Raw genomic sequence first — 6577 nt, forward strand, 5'->3', positions numbered from 1 at the left:
TCTTTGAACTCCATTTTTACACATTCAAAAATGTACTCAATATCTGTCCTTGGATGATATAAGGTATCTGAACATTTTATACAATTTAAGTAGTCTCAATTTTCTGCCTTTCCAGTTAATAACATCCCCATGCCAAATACTCAGTCTAATACCAATGGTAATTGCATCCTATTGTCTCTATCACAAAGTAATAAAAATTCAATTTTTAATTTATTCCATTGCTACTGCCCTTGACCAGGCTAAAATTTTCCTCACCTATTTTATTTTAATAACCAATATTCCTGCTCCTTTTAAAATTTCATACAGTGCGTTCTTAATACAGAAGCTAGAATGAATTTTTTAAACACGTCAGCCTGTATCATTCCTCTGCTCAAAACCCTCCTGTGGTTACTCATCTCATTAAAAATTAAATCTTTAGATGGCTCAGAAAGCCCTGCATTTCTGAACCTTGGTAAGCTCTGAGTCATCTGCTACTCTCCTCCCCCTTGCTCACTTTACTCAAGCTACACAAGGTTCTTTTCTCTTTTAGGCCTGGATATTCTTCTTCCAGATCATTTGCATGCTGCTTTCTCTCTCTTTCCTCGGGTTTTCCCTAACAAGTTAACATTCCAGTGAAATCTCATTTATCAGTGCATTTGCAATGGAAAAAGCAGCCTCTGTACAGCCTCTATTCCTTCTTGCTTTCTCTTAATGGAAATGATTATTACCTGAACCAAATCAAAATTGTTTATTTACTTTACTGGCAACTCCCTCACCTCAACAGAGGATAAGTTCCATGGAGTCAGATTGTTGTCTGTTTTATTTAATGCCTAGCATTAATTACTTATTGGATGAATAAGTGAAAAGTAATTGTTGAAGTGGTGGTGCAGTTTACAGTTGAGAACACTTAATAAGGAAGGAAATATACTTAAACTCTTATCTTACATGTAGATTTTAGAAATTATAATCAAATAAAATATGAACATAATTATAAATATTCATACTATACTAAGAATGGGTCTTATTGTAAGTAACTGCTGCTAATCTCAACTCAGTGCTCAGTGGCATTCAAAAATATATATGACCATAATCATGTCTCCATTCACTTCCTCTGGCAGCTATACTTAATTTTACTAGTCCTGTCAATACATTTATGTTTACTAAGTCAATTCATTACCAGCTGGAGATTGTGGCTTTTGTGTCCACAAGAAAAGAATTACAGAAGTGAAACACTTAATTTTTCAAAATCCAGCCTCCAAGTACAGCTATATTTGAATCTGTCTTTTATGTTTTCATTTTACAATACCTATCCTTCACCATTTCACCTGCTAAATGATTAAGAAGTCCTTCACCCTCTCTGATCATCAGATCTCCTGGGAGTCTACAGTGCTGCCCCAAGGAGGAAATGGCTCCAGATTCTGAAGTCCACAGGTAACCTGGACAAGAGAAAGTTCTGATTATATTTTTATTTTCTTGCCAAATAGATATTATACTGAAAAGAAGCACATCTTTCATCCAAATAATAGTAACCAGAAATTTCCTTCCTTTGTAGTATCAATATTGAGTCATATATTTTTACTTTGAGTTATAATTCAACATGGATTAATCTTTTGTTCAAATTGTTCCAACTCTGGTCATTAATAACTCTAATTTTTCTCCTGTCTTACTGTTCTCCTGTGCCCTGGCACCACTTTGGGTTAATGTATTTTATTTTTGAATGCTTCCTTATCTTTGGGCAATACTATATTCTTCAGGCTTATCTTGCATATTCCTTACTGGGTCTACAATCAACCATTTCTTCAAGAAATGCTGAATTATCTGGGCGAATATTATGTCAAGCCAAAATCTGAATAGTCTCACTATCATAGCAAGAAGATATATGTATATATGGTTATTAACCTTTGACCATATTTATATCTGTAAACGTGTTGATATATAAACACCTCTGTGTAAATTAAGCAAAATAGGAGCTCACACTACTTTCTTAACTTTAACCTATAACCATGTGATCATTCCAACCTGCTCCGTGGCTTATTGGTAACCACCTATGTCAACAGTGAGAAACCTGGCTCCCACATAATGAATTCTCTAATTCCTCAACACATAGATAGTGGTTTAAGAATTGCTAACCAGGGAAAACAACTCCTTCAATGAGAGTATCCTAATTTTGTACAATTCCTTTTACCTTATGTGTCCACTTACTTTCAAGCTTACTTATGTCTACCCATTTTTCATCTACTCTGCTCAGAGACCTTGTTTAATGTATATTTAATTTAATTAGATTGTTTTTTCACATTCTGCATTTTATACTGTGATCCTTCTTGACTTCCTAAATGACTTCTTTTTAAAAAAACTAATTTTATTGGTATATTTTAGGTATACAATATAATGACACTCATCATTGGAAATTTGCACCTTTATATAATCTCTCTTGGTTCTTATTTTTCCCCCTTCCCCTGCCCTCCCTCCAACCCCTCCATCCCTCTCTATTTACAAAGACTTTGTTTACACATTTTCATTTTCTCATATTAATTCCTTTCCCTTCTTTCCTTTCCCCTATCCCTCCAACTTCCCCTTCTCCTTTGCCCCTTTTCTTCCTATTCCACATTATCTATTATATATTTAGTTCTTACTTACATTTTCATTTTTTCACGCTAGAGAAACTATTCGGTATTTACAAATGTGTGTCCTGTATATTTCACTTAAGAGTATTGCCGCAATGTGCATTCATTTAGGCATAAATGTTTCTAATTTCTCATTTTTTAAGGCTGAGTAGTACTCCATTTTATTAAAAAAAAAACCCACATTTTCTTTATCCAGTCTCCAGTTGATGGGGATTTGGGCTGCTTCTAAGTTTGAGCTATTACACACTGTGCTGCTATGAACATGAGTACACATATATCACTGTGGTATGATTCTTTTAATTCTTTGGGGAAGATACCCGGTAGGGGAATATCTGGGTCAAATGGGACTTCCAGTCCTAGGTCTTTGAGGTATCTCCCTACTGATTTCCACAGTGGTTTCACCAGTCTACACTCCCACCAGCAGTGGAGCAGGGTTCCTCTTTCCCACAGCCCCGCCAGCATTTGTTATTGGTTGATTTCATGATAGCAGCCATTCTTTCTGGAGTGAGGTGGAATCTCAGCATTGTTTTTATTTGCATCTCTCAAATGACCAGTGATGTTGAACATTTTTTCATGTATTTATTTGCTATTTCTACTTCTTTGTCTGAGAAATGTCTGTTCATTTCAGATGCCCATTTTTGAATTGGGTCTTTAAATTTGGGAGGTCTGATTTTTTAAGTTCTTTATAGCTTCAAGATAGTAGACCTTTGCTTGAGGGACCGCTGGTGAAAATTTTTTCCCACATTGTGGGTTGTCTCTTCACACTGTTGCAGGTTTCTCTTGCTATTCAGAAGCTTTTTAATAAGAAGAGATCCCACGGGATGATTATTTGTGCCAGTTCATGGGCAACTGAGTTTTTGTTCATAAAATCTTTTCCTATAGCAATGTCTTCAAGAGTTCTACCTAACCACTATTCTAGGTGATTCAGCATTTCTTTTTTAATATTTAGATCCTTAATCCATTTTGATTTTAGTTTAGTGCATGGTGAGAAATATAGGTCTAGTTTTAATCTTTGGCAAGTTGAAACCCAATTTTTCCAGCACCATTTATTAAGGAGGCTATCTTTCCTCCAATGAGAGTGTTTGGTTCCTTTGTGGAAGACAAGATGGCTGAGTGTGTCTGGAGTTGTTTTAGCATTTTCTAATCTGTTCCACTGGTCCTCAGGTCTGTTTCTGTGCCAGTACCATGCTGTTTTTTATCACAGTAGCTTTGTAGTATAGTTTCAAGTTGGGGGTTGAGATCCTCCCTGCCATGTCTCTGTTACCTAGAATTGCTTTTGTCATTCTGGGTCTCTTCTTGTTCCAAATAAATTTTTGGATTGTTTTCTAAAGGTCTATGAAGTATGCTGTTGGGATTTTAATTGAGATTGCATTGAACCTATACAGCAGTTTTGGAAGTATGGCCATTTTCACTATATTAATCCTTACTACCCAGGAGCAGGTGATGTCTTTCCATATTCTGATATCATCTTCAATCTCTTTTTTCAGAGTGTTATAGTTTTCAGAAAAGAGGTCTTTGATTTCTTTCATTAGGTTGATTCTTAGGTATTTCAGTTTTTTGGATGTTATTGTCAAAGAAATGGTTGGCCCTACTTCTGTCTCAGTGAGTCTATTTTTCGTGTAAAGTTCTTAATTTTTGTGTGTTAACCTTGTATGCAGCTACTCTACTGTATTTTGGTTATTAAGTCTAGAAGACATTTGGTGGAATTCTTGGAGTCTTCTATATAGATTATCATGTCATCTACAAATAATGATAATTTGACTTCTTCATTTCTTATGTTTATTCCTTTTATTTCTTTCTCTTGTCTAATTTCTGTGGCTAATATTTCCAAAACTAAATTGAACCAGAGTGGTGATAGTGGACATCCTTGTCCTGTTCCTGATTTTAGTGTGAAGAATTTCATGTTTTGACCATTTATTATGATATTGGCTGTTGGTCTTTCATAGATGGCTTTTATCAGATTGAGGTAGAGACTGTATATTCCAATTTTTTGTAGGATTTTTATCATAAATGTGTGTTCATTTTTCTCAAATGTTTTTTTCTGCATCTATGGAGATAATCATATGGTTTTTGTCCTTGGCTCTATTGATATAACATATTACATTGATTTATTTGCATATGTTAAATCGTCCCTGCATCCCTGGGATGAATCCCACTTGGTCAGGGTGTATGATCTTCTTGATGATCTTCTGCATTCTATTTGCCAGTATCTTATTAAGGATTTTTGTATCTATGTTCTTTAATGAGATTGGTCTATAGTTCTCTTTTTTTGGTTGAGACTTTCTCTGCTTTGGGGATCAAGCTGATGCTTGCTTCCAGGAATTAATTCTGGAGCATTGCTTCCCTTTCAATTTCATTGAAGATTTTCAACAGTAGTGGCAGTGATTCCTGTCTAAATATCTTGTAGAATTCAGCAGTGAAGCCATCAGGAAATGGGCTTTTCTTTGTTGGTAAGTTTTTAATTATGTTTTCAATTTCCTTGGTTGTTATTAGGATGTTTAGAATTTTTAGGTCTTTTTCATTCAACTTTGATAATTCATACGTATCTAAGAATCTGTCCATTTCATCTGTATTTTCCATCTTATTGGCGTATAGGTTCTGGAGGTAGGTATTGATGATCCTCTGGATTTCTGCTGGGCCTGTTGTAATTTCACCCTTTTCATTCCTAATTGCATGGATTTGGGCCTTTTCTTTCCTTTTTCTGATGAGGTTGGCTAAGGGTTTGTCAATTTTGTTGATTCTATCGAAGAACCAACTCTTCGCTTCATTGATTTTTTTTGTATCATTCTCTTAGTCTCTTTTGCATTGATTTCTCCTCTGATCTTTATAATTTCCTCCCTTGTATGAGCTTTGGGGTTGTCCTACTCTTCTATTTCTTGAAGCATGAGGTTCAACATCAGGTTGTTTAATTGGTCTTGCTGTATTTTCCTAATATGTGCATTCACTGCTATGAATTTCCCTTCTAAGACCGCTTTCATAGTTTCCCATAGATTCCTATATGTTGTATTGTCATTGTCATTTAACTGAAGCAACTGTCTGATTTCATCTTTAATTTCCTCTGTGACTCATTGGTTATTCAAAAGTGTGTTGTTCAATTTCCATGAGTTTATGAAATTCTTGAGGTTTCTTTTGCTATTGATCTCCAATTTCATTGCACTATAGTCTGATAATGTACCAGGGATAACTTCAATCCCTTTGTACTTACTTAAACATGTTCTATGAATGAGCATGTGGTCTATTTTGGAGAATGACTCATGTTCAGCTGAAAAGAATGTGTATTCTGATTTTTTCGGATGGAACACTCTATAAACATCTGTTAAATTCATTTGTTCAAGAGTTCAATTGAGTTCTAGTATTTCATTACTTATTTTTTGTCTAGTTGATCTATCTATTTGTTACAGTGGTGTATTGTGGTCCCCCACTATTAATGTATTAGTGCATATATGACTTTTCATGTCCATTAGTATTTGTTTTATATAGTTGGGTGCACTAGTGTTTGGTGTATAGATATTTATGATTGTCATCTCTTCTTATTGGAGTGTTCCCTTTAAAAGGATGTAGTGTCCTTCTTTGTCTCTCTTAATTATTGTGGGTTTGAAATCCACTTGATCTGCAAAGAGGATACCTACTACTGTTTTTTTGAGGGGTTCCCGTCACAAGTAGTATTGTTTTCCACCTTTTAACTTTCAATCTATGAGTTTCTTTTTGAATTAAGTGTGTTCCTTGCATGCAACATATTGTTGGATTTTGCTTCTTGACCCATTCTGCCAGTCTGATTCTTTTGATTGGTGAATTGAGACCATTAACATTGATGGTTACAACTGATACGTACTGCCTTATCATTGTCATGACTTTTTGTTTTTGTTGGATTCTCCCCCTTTACATTTAATTTCTTATCGTGCCTGATGTATTCATTCTGCTGTCTTTCCAGGGGTTGTGGTCTTCAATGTCTTTTCCTAGGATATTAGCTAAAA

Source organism: Heterocephalus glaber, unplaced genomic scaffold (assembly GCF_053883595.1).
Source record: "Heterocephalus glaber isolate CG9 unplaced genomic scaffold, H.glaber_assembly_v1.0 deba00000331, whole genome shotgun sequence".
NCBI lineage: Eukaryota > Metazoa > Chordata > Mammalia > Rodentia > Bathyergidae > Heterocephalus > Heterocephalus glaber.